Source organism: Cupressus sempervirens, chromosome 4 (assembly GCF_028749045.1).
Source record: "Cupressus sempervirens isolate cs-2001-9-10 chromosome 4, ASM2874904v1, whole genome shotgun sequence".
Lineage (NCBI taxonomy): Eukaryota > Viridiplantae > Streptophyta > Pinopsida > Cupressales > Cupressaceae > Cupressus > Cupressus sempervirens.
This window is the reverse complement of record NC_143121.1, coordinates 303847987-303864676: the sequence shown is the minus strand read 5'-3', so window position 1 is coordinate 303864676 and position 16690 is coordinate 303847987. Positions and strand designations below refer to the sequence as shown.

At 36.2% G+C, this 16690-nt stretch overlaps 1 pseudogene; it reads left to right on the top strand.

Moving 5' to 3' along the window:
- The first annotated feature begins 13234 nt into the window (after nt 1-13234).
- LOC149561216 (protein UNUSUAL FLORAL ORGANS-like) lies at nt 13235-14175 on the top strand (annotated as a pseudogene).
- Nucleotides 14176-16690: the final 2515 nt, after the last annotated feature.

Genomic DNA, 16690 nt, shown 5'->3' with positions numbered 1-16690 from the left:
TGTATTATAATTCATTACTTTGAGTTTTATATGGAAATATTCAAAATAGTCTAATTTAAAAGTAATTAAAGTAATTAAGTTTTTATAAATAATATATACTAGTTTAATTTTAATTTTTTTTTAATGTGATCAATATAATTATTTTAAGAATAGTGATTTTTAAAGAATAATTGCATGGAGTATTTGTAAGCCTTTACCTTCATAATCAAGAATAAGAAGGAACAGTGTAACAAAGTTGCAGATGCACTAAGCAGGAGGATTATGACAATCCAAGAGGTTGAGCCTCAAAGTAATGGAATAGATAGTTTTTAGAAACTCTACAAAGAAGATGAGGACTTTGCTGAATCCTACAAGGTATGCATTGATTTTGAGAATCATTTTCATAGAAAATTTTCAAAATATACCTTGCAAAATGGCTTTTTATTCAAAGGTAATCAGTTGTGTGTATCAAGGGGTTCCATGAGAGAGAACTTAATATAGGAGAAGCATAATTGTAGGCTAAGTGGTCATTTTGGTATCAAAAAAAAAATAGAACTAGTGCAAAGGTTCTACTATTGACAAAAACTAGAAAGGGATGTAACCAAGTATGTGGAGCAGTGCATGGTGTGTATGAAAGCCAAAAAAAGGAATCAACAATGTAGGTTTATATCAGCCTTTACCAATTCCAAATAGGCCATGGGATTGTGTAAGTATGGACTTTGTTGTAGGTTTGCCAAAAATGAAGAAAGCATTGTTGGAAATGATTGAAATGATCATGAATGAAGATAATGGAATTGGTAAAGAATGTTTTCAATCATTATTTTTTCATTGATGTCAAACTTGGCACTTGTAGGAATAACAATTACTTAAGTGATCCAAATACTATCAATTGGTTGATTGTCAAGGAGGTGGCAATCAATAAGATGTAATTAGAGTACCTAGAGAAAGGTTGAAGTTATGATGTTGTAATAAAGTATAAGGATTAGCTAAGCCATTGATGAAATAGTGTATTGATGACATACTCTAAGAGGTTGGACACACTAAGACACATCAAAGATGTAAGGTTTAACTAAGTCATTTGTAAAGCCTAACTAAGTTCACTGGAGAGAGCCAAGCAAGCTAGTTAGAGCCGAACAAATTCTCAGTTGAAGCCGAGAAAGTTCAACTTTAGTGTGTGCCAAGTGATCTACAAGTGCCAAGTGAAGATCAAGCGTCGAGTGATCTTCAAGTGTCGAGAATCCTTCAGGTGCTGAGTGAAGATCAAGTATCAAGTGACTTCGAGTGTTGAGCATGATATAGGAGCTGAGTGATATTCAGGTGCTGAGTAACATAGAATTGGTCAGGTGCTGGGCATCAAAAAAAGGTAATGGATGCCGAGAAAATTTCTTTAGGTGCCGATCATTAGTAAACCAATGATGCTAAGTTGCTGCATTATTTGTTAAGTCAAAGATTCACCAGACCAGTAGTGATAAGTTTGTTACATCAAATTTTATGAATTAGTTGGATGATAAGGATGATGAGTAGATGTCACAGAATTTTAGGTAAACTGTGCAAACCAATTCAAGGTAAATGCTAATGGATTTATCATGAAGTTTCTAGAAGAAGCAATTTGGAGGGAAAACAATACCATTTTCTCAAGATCAAATCAAGATTTCAGTAGGAAATGAAGAACATAACTTCTTTATAAGGAGTTACAAATTAGAGATCAAGTGCGCATGTATGAGAAGGAGTTGGTCATAAGTATGGTTGTGCAAAGAAGCCAAGACATGTAATTACAGAGCATCAAGACTTTGAGTTAATCAAGTGATCATGGATTGCATTGGCATAATGAGTGGAAGAACTCAAGGAGATAGATCTTGAAGGGTGAACAAGCTATCAGCATTGTAAGGAAGGAAAGCCAAGCAAAGAAAAGAATTGAAGAGTGATCTGAAATCTACAAGGTTAGAGTTGCAATGTGTACCAAGTCAAAACCCTTCTAATACTCTCTTACCATTGTATTAGATATTGAAATCCTAAATTGCTAGGTTAGCTTAATAGCTAGGTGGATAAGCCTCAGGAAAAGGATAAAGAGATCCCTAGGATAAGGATAAAGAGATCCTTAGGAGAAGAATAAAGAGATCCTTATGAGGAGGATAGGAGATCCTTAGAAAGGGATGAAAGATTCTTTTGAGAAGGTGATCGTAAATCCTATGGACTTGGGTCAGCCTAATAGCTCTATGTAAATCCTTTAATAGGGTGGCATTCCAAGTTGAATGTTCTTAAGTCCTCTAACAGGGCACACCCCTAACAGGGTGTAAAAATCCTCTAACAGGGTCATATTTAATAGGGTAGGCCTTTAATAGGACATACCATCAAAAGTGGTTGAAATCAATTGCACAATTATTTTGTGGGTATCATCCCCACCCCAGTTTTACCTTCTTATTCCTAGAGGATTTCTGAGTCATTAAAATCCTTAGTGTTATGGTGTGATGCATGTTATCTTTCATGGTTGTTTAATATTTAATTGCATGCATGATAATTTCAGTTATGTACCATTAAGGATTAGAAGAAAAAGTTTTATTGGACATTATTGAACCTTGAATAACTGATTCACCCTCCCCCCCCACTCCCCCCTCACAATTATTCTAAAGAATTCTAACAATTGGTATCAGAGCCCACTGCTAATTTGTTTCAAGGTACTAGCAAAAAAAAGATCAAGATGTCTGAGAGAGAAGTTCCCAAGCTAAATAAGGACAACTTTGCTGCATGGCAAAGTCTGATGAAGCTACACCTCCGATCAATAGGTGACTATGCACAAACTTCAATCACAGTTGATCATGTAGACCCCATAGGACCTCTCACTACAGATGACATGAGCAAGAAGAAGGAGCACAATCAAGTGATGTTAGATATTGCCTCAGCACTAAGATATGCTAAGTATGATGACATCAAAGAATGTGATACTGCACATCAAATATGGGAAACATTATCAAGAATCTATGGAGGAGATAACAATGTCAAGAGAGCCAAAAAAGAGAGCATAAGAGGAAAGTTTGATGACCTAAAAATGGAAGAAGGAGAGAATGCTACTCAATATGGTGCAAGGATGAAGGAAGTAGTAAGTGCCATAAGAAGCCTAGGAGGACAGTTAGTAGAAGAAATAGTATGTAGCAAATGCTTGAGAACTTTTCTTCCTATCTATGCTAGAAGAGTATCAGCCATCCAGGAGCTAAGGTGTGTACCAGGCAATGCATTGTCATTTGAAGGAATAATTGGAAGACTCACTGCTGTTGAGCTGTCCAACTTTGATAACTACAAGCCAGAAAACTTTGAATCTGCATTCAAAGCTAGGATGAGAATAAGAGACAATAAGGAGGTGCAAACAAAGAAAAAGAGTGGAAAAGGAAAGTATGTATCCAGTTACAAAAATGCTGATGAAGATGATGTGGACCAATTAGAGGCATTACTAGCAAGAAGATTTCACAGAGAAAGAGGCAAATTCGAAGTTAAGCTGCCAATCATTTGTTTCAATTGTAATGAAGTTAGTCACATTGCAACCAGATGCACACAAAAGAAATATTACAAGGATGGAAGCAACTTCAAGAACAAGAAAGTGGACAACAAGGACTATAGAGGTAAAGGAAAAAGATGCTACATTGTTGAAGAAGACTCTGAGAAGAATGATGATGAAGTAGTCTATGTGGCTATGAAAGATGAACCAGATGAAGATGAAGCAACTACCCTGGTAACCTACATGAACAAGAATGACAAATGGATCATAGATAGGGGATGCTTTCATCACATGACTAGAGATAAAAGTAAGTTCATTTTCTTTACTTAATATGAAAGAAATAGTGTTATATTTTGTAACAATGCACAATATCAGATCAAAGGGAAAGGTAGTATCAAGCTTACTGAAAGGATATAATGTGATAATGCATACTATGTTGAAGGCCTAAATTATAACCTGTTAAGTGTCTCATAGTTAGGCAACATAGGATACAAGGTTGAATTTGGAAATGGAATTGCCAAGATCTATGATTCTCAAGGAAGTCTAATAGGAAAAGGTGATTAGGCTAGGAGTAATTTGTTCTACCTAGACATGGAAGATGCTTCTTGCCTCATTGTTCAAACTGATGATGTATGGTTATGGCACAAGAGGCTATGTCATGTAAATTTTGACAATCTAATAAGCATTAGCAAAATGAAGAAAGTCAGAGGTCTACCAAAGTTGAAAAAACCTGATAACACCATGTGCAAACAATGCCAACTAGGGAAGATGACCAAGTCAACTTTCAAAAGAAATACGTATACTTCTAATGAACTATTAGAGCTAGTTCATACTGACTTGTGTGGTCCTATTGAAGTGCAAAGCTACAAAGGTGACAGATACATAATGCTATTTGTAGATGACTATTCAAGGATGATGATAGTCATGTTCCTAAAACTAAAATCATATGCATTTCAAATTTTCAAATGGTACTTGGCCAAAGTAGAGAAAGAGACTGGGAAGAGCCTAAAATGTCTTAGATCTGATAGAGGAGGTGAATTCACATCAAGAGAATTTGAATATTTTTGCAATGAAAGAGGAATCAAAAGGTAGACATTAGCACCTAGGACTCCACCTTAGAATGGTATGTTAGAGAGAAGGAATGGACCAGTTATTGAATGTGCCAAGACCTTGATGATGGAGAAAAATGTTGCACTCAAGTACTGGAGAGAAGCTATAAGTACTGCAGTCTACACACTCAACAGAGTTCAAGTCAAGAAAGGTACTAATGCAACACCTTTTGAATTATGGTATGGGCATTCTTCCAATGTAAAACATTTCAAAATATTTGGATGCAAATGCTATATATATAAAGAGTCTAAAAATGGAAATTTTGATGTAAAGAGTGAGGAAGGCACATTTCTTGGTTATTCTACTAGAAGCAAAGCTTATAAGTGCTTGAATGTTAACACTAACCAAGTAGTAGAAAGCACAAATGTGAAATTTGATGAGCTTGCAGAAGTTCAAAGTGTTGAGAACACCAAGAAAGTAGAAGAATACCAAAAATTTGTATACTTTTATGAAGGTATACCTAATAATGGTGAAGTTGCAACTTAGAATGACAATCAACAACAAAATCTAGCATCTGCTGAGTCATAGACAGTGAATGTCGAACAACAGCCACATTCAGAAGCCAAGATGCAAAATACAAAAAATGTTCATTCAGATTCTGAGAATAGAGAACATGAAGAAAATGAACAAATACTTGATGAAAATATGCATGAGAGTTCAGATTCTAAAAGAGACAATATGCAAACAAGGAAAGAACCAGCATTGGCAAAGTATGTAAGAAGAAATCATCCTTCAGATCAAATTATTGGAAACAAAGAGGCAGGACCAATGACAAGGAATAGACTCAGAATTGAAACATGTCTGCTCAGCAAAATAGAACCAAAAATAGTAAGTGAATCTATAAAAGATGATGACTGGTACAATGCTATGAAAGAAGAATTAGAAAAAAATGAGATGAACAAGACATGGACCTTAGTCTCAAGATTAGTTGATAAGAATGTGATTGGAACAAAGTGGGTGTTCAAAAACAAGTTAGATGAGAATGGTGAAATCACAAGGAACAAGGTAAGACTAGTCTGTAAAGGGTATGCACAAGAAGAAGGACTAGACTATGGAGAAACTTTTGCTCTAGTTGCCAGAATGGAAGGAGTAAGGACCTTACTGGCATATGCAACCTTCAACAGATTTAAAGTCTATCAAATGGATGTTAAGTTAGCATTTTTGAATGGTATACTTGAAGAACAAGTCTACATAGAGAAACCAGAAGGTTTTGTTGATGAAAATAAAAAAAATAAAGTATGAAGTTTGCATAAGGCTCTATATGGATTCAAGCAAGCCCCTAGAGAGGATTTGAAAGAACTGATGATAAAAAAAACATGTACATCAAATCAGAAGAAGGTAAGGATATCATTTTATTTGAAATCTTTGTGGATGATATAGTTTTTGGAGGAAAGGAAGAACTTTGCAAAAGTTTTTCTGACAAAATGAAACATGAGTTTGAGATGTCAATGTTTGGAGAAATCAAGTTCTTTGTAGGATTGCAAGTACATCAACTAAAACATGGCATATTTTTGACACAATCAAAATACATCAAGGAGATAGTCAAGAAGTTTGGATTGGAAGACTCCACACCAGTTAGCACACCAATGGAAATAGGACATAAGTTATCTAAAAATGATGAATCAGCTGAAGTCAATCAAACAATGTACAGATCTATGATTGGAAAACTACAGTATGTTGTACATAGCAAACCAGACATAGCACTAGCAATTGGAATAGTGGCTAGATTCTCTGCTACTCCTAGAGAAAATCATCTCATGGTAGTAAAGAGGATAATGACATATCTCAAAGGAACTGATGATTTTAGCCTATATTACAAAAAGAATGAGAAGTTTGAGCTCAATGCATACATAGATGCAGATTGGGAGGCAACAGTGATGACAGGAAAAGCACAAGTGGAGGAGCATTATATTCTTAGGTAAAAGGCTAGTTACTTGGACTAGCAAGAAAAAAACATGCACATCTCTGTCCACTATAGAAGCAAAATATGTGGTAGCATCAGTCAATTGCACAAACATTGTGTGGCTCAAACATCTATTGAAAGGAATGAAAGAAGAGGTAACCAAACCTGCAATATTGTATTGTGATAATACAAGTGTTATAAACATATCCAAGAACCTAGTAATTCATGGAAAAACCAAGCATATCACAATCAAGTATCACTATGTCAGAGAATTAGTGGAAGACAAACAAGTGAAGATAGAGTACATTCACACAAAGGAACAAACTACAGATATCTTCACCAAATCATTTCCCAAGGATGCTTATGAATATCTTAGAGGAAATTTGGGGGTAATACCCCTAACTCAAGCAATCTAAAGAAACAAAGAAGCTACCCTGCATCAATAGGAACAAATCATTGAAATATCAGAAGAGTGATGCAGAGGATATCAACAGGAACATAAATTTTAGATTAGTCACAAGCACAGTGACAGAGGGAGAAAACATGAGATGCAAAGCTTATATTTAGCATGTTGAAGATGCTACATCTTTGGCATTTATGTCAAAGAGGGAGATATATGAAAAACTGATCAATACAAAGTAAGAGGGAGATATATATAGGAGAGATGTATATGAAAGAGGTAGATTCAGAAGAGATAAGAATCAACAAGCAGCTATGAAGGATCAAGAATACATAGTAAGAATGCAGTAGTCCAGAGGGAGAAGTAGAACCAAGCATTTAGTTTGTATCATAAAAAAAGGTAGTTATATACCAAACATAAAACTTATATAATTTTGGTGGTAACTAAGTTGATCAGCTTAATCAATTGATTAGTTTGGTTTTCCATCAATGCTAGAGGGAGATTTGAAATGATCATGAATGAAGAATAATGGAACTGGTAAAGAATGTTTTCAATCATTGTTTTGTCATTGATGTCAAACTTGTTACTTGTAGGAATGACAATTGCTTAAGTGATCCAAATACTCTCAATTGGTTGATTGTCAAGGAGGTGGCAATCAATAAGATGTAACTAGAGTACCTAGAGAAAGGTTGAAGTTATGATGTTGTAATGAAGTATAAGGATCATCTAAGCCATTGATAAAATAGTGTATTAATGACATACTCTAAGAGGTTAGACACACTAAGACACATCAAAGATGTAAGGTTTAACTAAGTCATTTGTAAAGCCTAACTAAGTTCATTGGAGAGAGCCAAGCAAGCTAGTTAGAGCTAAATAGAATCTCAGTTAAAGTTGAACAAGTTCAACTTTAGTGTGTGTTGAATGATCTTTAGGTGCCGATTGAAGATCAAGTGTCGAGTGATCTTCAAGTGTCGAGTGAAGATCAAGTGCCAAGTGACTTCAGCTATTGAGCATGATACAGGAGCTGAGTGATATTCAAGTGCTGAGTAACATAGAATTGGTTAGGTGTTGGGCATTAGAAAAAGGTAATGGATGCCGAGAAAATTGCTTCAGGTGTCGAGCATTAGTAAACCAATGATGCCGAGTTGCTGCATTATTTGTTAAGTCAAAGATTCACCAAATCAGTAACGATAAGTTTGTTACATCAAATTTTGTGAATTAGTTGGATGATAAGGATGATGAGTAGATGTCACAAAATTTTAGGTAAACCATGCAAGCCAATTTAAGGTGAATGGTAATGGATTTATCATGAAGTTTCTAGAAGAAGCAATTTGGAGGGAAAACAATACCATTTTCTCAAGATCAAATCAAGATTTGAGTAGGAAATGAAGAACAGAACTTCTTTATAAGGAGTTATAGGTCAAAGATCAAGTGTACATGTATGAGAGGGATTTGGTCATAAGTATGATTGTGTAAAGAAGCCAAGAGGTGTAAGTATATAGCATCAAGACTCTGAGTTCATCAAGTGATCATGGAGTGCATTGGCATAATGAGTGGAAGAACTCAAGGAGACAGATCTTGAAGGGTGAACAAGCTGTCAGCATTGCAAGGAAGGAAAGGCAACCAAAGAAAAGAACTAAAGAGTGATCTAAAATCTACAAGGTTAGAGTTGCAATTTGTACTAGGTGTAAACCCTTCTAATACTCTCTTACCATTTTATTAGATATTGAAATCCTAAATTGCTAGGTTACCTTAACATCTAGGTGGATAAGCCTTAGGAAAAGGATAAATAAATCCCCAAGAGAAAGATAAAGAGATCCTCAGGAGAAGGATAAAGAGATCCTTAGGAGGAGGATAAGAGATCCTTAGAGAGGGATGAAAGATTATTTTGAGAAGGTGACTATAAATCCCATGGAATTGGGTGAGCCTAACAGCTCTATGTAAATCCTTTAACAAGGTGACATTCCAAGTTGAATTTTCTTAAGTCCTCTAATAGGGCACGCTCCTAAAAAGGTGTAAAAATCTTTTAACAGGGTCACATTTAACAATGTGTTGTAGCCTTTAATAGGGCAGACCATCAGAAGTGGTTGAAATCAATTGTGCATTTATTTTGTGGGTATCATCCCTACCCCATTTTTACCTTCTTATTCCTGGAGGGTTTTTGGGTCATCAAAATCCTTAGTGTTATGGTGTGATGCATGTTATCTTTCATGGTTGTTTAATGTTTAATTGTATGCATGATAATTTCAGTTATGTGCCATTAAAGATTAGAAGAAAAAGTTTAATTGGACATTATTGGACCTTGAATAACTGATTTACACCTCCTCCCCCCGCCCCCCCCCAGTTATTCTAAAGAATTCTAACAATTGTATGATAACATTTATGTTGTTGTTGATAGATTCAACAAAATGGGGCATTTCATTCCATGTAGGAAAACTAATGATGCTAGTCACATTGCCCACTTATTTTTCAAGGAGGTTGTATGGATTCATGGACTCCTATATCAGATAGGGATCTTAAATTTATGAGTTAGCTTTGGAAAACATTATGGAAAAGGCTTGGTACAAACATGTCATATGGTTCAGCTTTCCATCCCCAAACTGATGGTCAAAATAAAGTGGTTAATAGGACCATCGGAAACTTTCTAATGTGACTAACTAGGGAAGATGGTCAAATTTGAATGTTATAATTTCACAAGTAGAGTATGCCTATAATGATAGCAAGAATAGGACCACTGGAAAGAGTCCTTTTGAGATAGTTTATGGAATGCATCCAAGGGGTGTATGTGAATTGAGATATCTTGGTGATATGGATCAGAGAAGTGGACAAGTTGAAGACTTTGTTCAAACTATGAAGGAGATTCAAGAGCAAGTCAAGAAGACCATTCAAGATAACACTCAAAAACTCAAGGCCCAAGAGGATGGAAAGAGGGAAAATGTTTAGTTTTCTATTGGGAACTAAGTAATGGTCCATTTGAATAAAACAAGGCTTCAAAAAGGTGTTCCTACCAAGCTATATATCAAGAGAGTAGGCCCTTGTAAAATCTATGCAAAGTATGGTGAAAATGCCTATAAGGTAGATTTACCTTCAGATTTAGGCATATCCTCCATTATCAATGTGCAAGACTTGGTGTCATATAGAGATACCTTACCTCATATTAGTGCAAATGTTCATGCTGACCTTGAACTTGTTGCAACACCTAATATTAGCAAGTTGGAAGCAGAGAAAGTGTTAGACTCAAGGGTGAAGAAGTCTACAAGGCACAAGGTATATATGGAACATCTCATTTAATGGAAGGGAAAGCCAACATCAGAGGCTACTTGGGTTTTTTAAATAGAGTTCAACAAGGTTGGAATACCCTTAGACATGTTTCCATCAGTGGGACTTAGTTTTTTTTTAATGCAGGGAGTATGGTGCAAGAGCACCTAGGTAGGCTAAAGGGTAGCCTAGGGCTTCTCTAGTGTTTTTGGCTTGTAGTGATGCTAGACACATCACTAGAGTAATAAAATGATCAACTTGGTCCTAAGGTGAGGTTAGATAGGTTAGAAGAGCCCCACAATATTGCTCCTAATTCCTCATTTGGCTCAATAGAGAATTTTTTGTTTTGAGGGTCAAATAGGGTAATCAAGTGTTTTAAACTCCTTATTACGTGTCTTTGATCCATATTAGGCCTTTTGAAAATTTTTGTGGCAAGTAGAGCAAGTTTGGGTAGAAATTTTGTAAAATTGCAAAAATTGCTCATTTCTTGCAAAGTTGTCATTGACAACTTTTGCAACTTTTATGCAAAAGGAGAAAATTATTCGTGAAAGCCCTTCAACTACTTAAAGTAGTTGTAAACATACATTCTAAGCCTATAGAAGGTTGAACTCAACCTTTTCAAGCAGATGGAAGAAGGAGAAATGATAATGTACAGATTGTAATCAACATTTTATTTATTATAGTAGTTTCTTGCTTTGAATTTTTTTTCATGCTTTGTATGGATCAGAATTAGGGTTTTCTAAGTTGGAATTTTTAGTGGTGGTTGTCCTTACCATTTTTCTCTATTTTTTGTGTTTTGAAATAGAATTTTGTATGTTTAGATAAATTATTTTGTAAGTTAGCATGTTGTTGTTCTGAACTGGGCAACCAACACAAAATGGAGTCTTAGGGCCATTTCCCACCATATAAAATGTAAAACCTCTTGGGATTTGGAACTATAATCCTTGTAAATTATATAAAAAAAAGGAGAACCCATGGGAAGCACATAAAACATTTTTAGTCTGATGCCCTTGGCAAGAAAACCATTTTGGTTATGGATCACAAATTTGAAAAAGAGAATTTGGAGTGGATTAAAAGGTCTGATTCTTCAATCAAAGAATGTGGTGAGTAAGTAAATGTTGAGGGTTAATTACAATGCAAAGGAGGAGTCTTGGTAAGTATTTTTAGGAGGTTTAAACTCCAAACATCACCAAAATTCTTAAAACCCTCAAATTAAGTCTAAAATTGTGCTTGGGCTATACTAACAAGTTGGGGGCTTAAGAGTTAAAAAATCTTCTAGTATTCTAAAAAGGATATCCAGAAAGGTGATTTTTTTTGGCTATTGTTAAGGGCTTTTTCAAATTATCTCAGTTCCAGTGCATTTGGAGGGCTAATTCTTATAGCCTTTTTCCAAGCAACTAAGTACAAATTGACCTGTGGATTATAATTTGAATAGGGTTTTTCATTTTTTTTGGGTGTATTATTGGATGAGTAACCTAAGGCATGCCTAGGTATTCATTTGACCAAATAAAAAGGTCCAAGGAGCATTGGGGTTAATTTTTTGATTGTGGAAGTTTAAGCAATCTTGTACTAACCTGTTGATGTGCACTAGTTGAAGAAGTGGGATCTCTTTGATAGAATCCTTAGAGCCATAGGGTGTGAAAAAATCCCTATTTTATTAGGTGGAAGACCTAAGAAAGCCCTAGATAGCTTAGGGTTTGTTAGAAATATTGGTTGTATTACAAACCTTTGAAGGTCTTTGTACATTGATGATAGGAAGCTATGAGTTGATTCTTGAGATCTTGCACTTTCATGGTGTTATTTTGAAGGATTTCAAGTATAAGGATTCATAGAAGTATGTTTTCATATATATCCACATTTTTCATACACAAGTCATACATTATAATGATAAATAGAAAAAATTCCTTCCAATAACCTTCTAAATAAGTGTATTTCCTCTCAAGTTGGCCATGCCTAAAGTGAATCCTCATATTTCACATGTTTTATTAAGCACCCCAATAACATATACATATGCATTGGGAGGTGTTGTCAATCATTTCTATCTACAATTTGACACTGTGTTAGGCATGTTGGCCTTATGAAGTTTTGATCAACATTGACCCTTAGTACATTAGAGCCATCAATTTAAGTTTTAACAACATTAGAAAAGGTATTATTGCCCACTTATGTTCAAGTATGTTTTATTTATTTTTAGGCTTTAAATGAAGACGATGTTTCTCATTTGGTTTACTAATTTTCATGAAATAATATAGAATTTCTAGAATATAAACCTAGGTCTTGGGTCACATAAAATTTTTTGTTGGAAGCCAATTTCCAAAATTTCAAACTTACTGTTCAAGTAAGAAGCGTTTAATCAAAGGTTGGCCTACTACTAACATATTATGCTATTATTCTTACTTGGATAACTAGTTCTTCATCATTGGTATTTTCATTTTGTAGATGATGAACTAGGGCTTAAATAAGGCATGAAGCACTTTGAAATATTTGAATACCCTCCTAAAGATGGTGATGAAATAGTGAATTATAGCTTCTTAAATTATGAAGAGCACATGAAAATTGGTATGTTATCTATCAGTAGCTTACAATTTAAAGCTGAAGATGTACTACCCTCCTTCCCTCTCTCTCTCTCTCTCTATAGACTTATAATGCAACAAATAAAATGGCTAACATGGTTAAGGTGCAATAGTTAACTTTTGAGTCTGATTCTAATTATCGTATTCCTTTGATTTATTTATTTATTGACTCTAACCGTAGAAACTACAATATTAGTTGCATAAAATTTTATGTACAACTTTATTTGTTTATTTTAAGGGTTGATTTTTGCATAGAAAATTGATTGTGGAATTTGATTCAAGAAATTAAGAATGTTTATGGAAAATTCAACAAAGTTTCAGATGAACCATTCCTGTATAGGAGGAAATGATGTCTCACAAATTACAAGTAAACATTGGGGTATTGTTCTTGTATCATTTTTGAGGGTGATTTTTTGTTTTCAAAATGAAAGTAGCTAGCTTCTCCATCCCTAACAAGAATAAATTTCCTTTATTGTGCTTGGAGGAGATGAAGCTTTCTAGTTCAATCAAATTGATGGTTCATCCTGTGCACAATTGGAAGAGCATTATCCTCATATGATCCACCAATGAAAAAATGTCACACCATCATAGGGCTGGTCAAAAATAGTATAAAGTTGCAAAATGGGTTGGTAAGAGTATCACCATGTGCATCCATATTAGCAGTATTAGGCATCCTCCTCTACCTAGGCAATTGAGTTATAGAATACAAATTCCTTTGAATATGCAATCCCATCACCAAAACTCAAAGGAATCTACCAAGAATGCTATAGGTTAGCCCTATCCAAAATTTCACCATGACCATGGATTCCTAAAATTATTCTTGCAAGATTATGGTCTCTGGAGAAAATGGTTTACCATCCATAATTCCTCACATGTATGAGCTCTTCACGGAGGTTTATGATTCATCAAAGAATTCATGGAAGATGTGTGGGAAGCCATTGGAAGAAGCCAAGTTTGGCTCTAATCCAAGCATATGGTGTAATAATCTCTTCTATTGCATTACTAAACTCCCCTGTGACATTGTGTTTCTGACCTGGTTACTGAAAGTTGGTCTAAACTGATAGTGCAGATACCTTGTTAATTAGCATCACCCTCACTGGTTGAATCTAATAGTAGGCTTCTTATGGTTGGAAGAGTTATGGATGAAGATGAAACATAAGACTCTACAAGAAGGATTTTTATATGGGAGATTCATCTTTGTAGAATGAAATGAACGGAAATGAGGACAACACCTAATGGAATTTGCAAGGTTTCCTCAACACCACTAGAATTTTATGCCCCATTTGTTTTCTTGGGTCTAGGAAATCAAATATACATCACTACACATAGAAACCCTAATGTGCTTTTTCATGATCTCTACGAGAATAAATGGCAATGGCTTCCCTCTAATCCATTTTTTCCAAGGAAGAGGGATTTCACTTTCATCCTAGGCTTGATGCATGCCCATAATGCTATGCAATAAGAATCCAGGTGAATTCTATATATATAGTAATCATGGAGGAAAAACTATTTCTTTTCTAGACATCTACTAATCAATAGGTGTGTATCCATTCGATATATTTTGCGAAGTATTGTGTGGTCCTCCCAGTGAGGACTTCAAAAGTCCTTTTCTTTTCTCTATTAAAGACATTACATAAATATCTATTTATGTGCCATTTTGACTATAACACTTTCATTAAAAGGAGGATAACTACACCTAGATTAAAAAAATATAAATTCCTATCATTATAATCTATGGATTAATTGAATACAATTTTCAATTTTTATAAAGTTACAAAGTTGGGTATATTTTAATTCTCTGGGGATTTTTAAATTCTACTTTTCTAAAGAAGCTTAAAATAATATTGTGGTCAATGGATAAGACCCAAGACATTGTTGTAGTTGAGGAAAGCCAACTCCGAAGATGCCAAGATCACCTGCATGCGAACCTGTCAAAGAGAAGCCAAGAAGGGGAAAAGCATGGAGCATGGGCAAAACCCTAAACGGACATGAGAGCCATCATAATGCAAACACAAGCAGAAATGTATTTACAATAAGAAAATGATGTTCCCGATATATTTTACAATGAGAGAGAGCCCGAATATAAAGAGCTCATGGAAGCTTGTAGAACAAGCTGGAAGGAGGTAGAGGACAAAAATGACAACTCAGCACATATCCACAAAAAGTGGAATATGCTAAAAAAGGAGAAAACTCCCGAGTTGTCAACAACTAACCACTACATGCATTAAATATAAAATATTAAATAAATGCATGACCTAACTAAGCTTAAGCAATAGAATAAATAATTAAATATTAATTATTTACTCTAACACTCCCCCTTAAGTGCAACTTAGGGAAATGCCTTAAGCTCACAAAACTAAGATGAAATGCATAATGGGTCCCGGCAACGAGGCCATTTTAGGTACCCAAGTACAATGCAAGAAGATGAAACCTCTGTAAGCAGGGAAAGAGAGAAAACCACATGGGAAAAACCCTCCCCTAAAAAGAGGTAAGAACCCAGTGAAGAGCTGAAGAAGTCTCCAACTAGGGAAATTGTCCCCTAAAACAGGAACAAGGAATGATCATAAAGAAGCAGCATCACTGAAGCATGAAGAAGTCGCAAATCTGTCAAACTGCTGATCTAAAGAACCTCCATGGAAGAAGAAGGCACGAGTTGAGCATGTCTATATGGTAGATGATCCATCTCACCGAAATGCATAGGTAGCCAGCCACTGCAATCGCCTTGTATGTAGGATCAACCACTGAATACATAGTTCACACTATCGAACCATCGAACCACGGATGCATTAGAACACAACATAATCCCCCCTTAATGCAGACGGGGTGTGATGACAGGCAACTGAGAAGGTGAGCCAAAATCTTCTGCAAAAGAACCAAGAACGAGGAGAGAGGAAAAGAAGTACAGACACCGATAAAGACACGGTCTAACTGACTCTGCATGGGGCTAATGTCGTGGAAGGGACACTCACTTGACAAAGGAAGAATGCCTAAAACAACAAATAAATAATCCCCCCCATGGTGCTTTATGAAATAGTGCAAGTACACCTGACTCAAAACAACGTTCATGACTCCCAGAAATACAAAAGTGACAGTTTATCTCAGTGCGAGAATAAAAAGTGCTTCAAAAAGATAGCTACAATGATCAGAACTAAAAAAGAGCTGAACCAAAAGAAAGTACAGCCTGAAATAAAGCAAACCATGCCAGGAAAACGATCCTCGGGCCTAAAACACTCAAAATATCAACCAGAGAGCAAAAATGCTAAAACTATGATAGAAAGAGAAGCGGCCAAAAGTGAGGAAAAAAGATGACAGTTCTGAAAAGGACACAGAACCAGCTTTCCAAAAATATAAAGTTTTCCAAAAACAGACATGGGGTGCAAAAGATATGCATGCCGGAGTCAAAAAGAGGACTTCGGACTTTAACTGAAAAAACAGGCAATAAAAATGCATCAAAACCTAAAAATACCTGCACCAAAATCTCCGTCTCGGAACCAGCTTTCCGGCGCTTCTTTTGGATCGGAAAAATACCTCCGTATGCAAGAGTTATGGCCAAAAAACCACAAGTAGGTCCAAAAGTGAATCAGGAGAGGTGCATGCAAGGGCTGATGCAGCGCTGACGTCAGCAATTCACGCGATTAAATTTGACGGCTTGGAAGCCGTCGCTGCAAAAAGAAGTGCCACGTGGCATTGCCACGTGGCAGTACGGAGCATGACGTGGCAGGGGCCACGTGGCAATGTGCCACGTGGCGCGCCTGCCACGTGTCAACACACGACGCGCAGACGACGCCACGTGTCGCTGACTGGGCAGTGCTGTCCGGCTGAGCGGCGCTGACGGGCGGAGGTGGCCGCAGGGCGGCGGAACCGGGAGTGCCGCTGGTGGAGGTGGCAGCAGAGCGGAGCGCGAGCTGAGAAGTGGAGAGGCGCCGCCTGCAGAGGGTGGCGGCCAGGAGGCGGCCGGGCCGCGGTGGTTCGCGGGC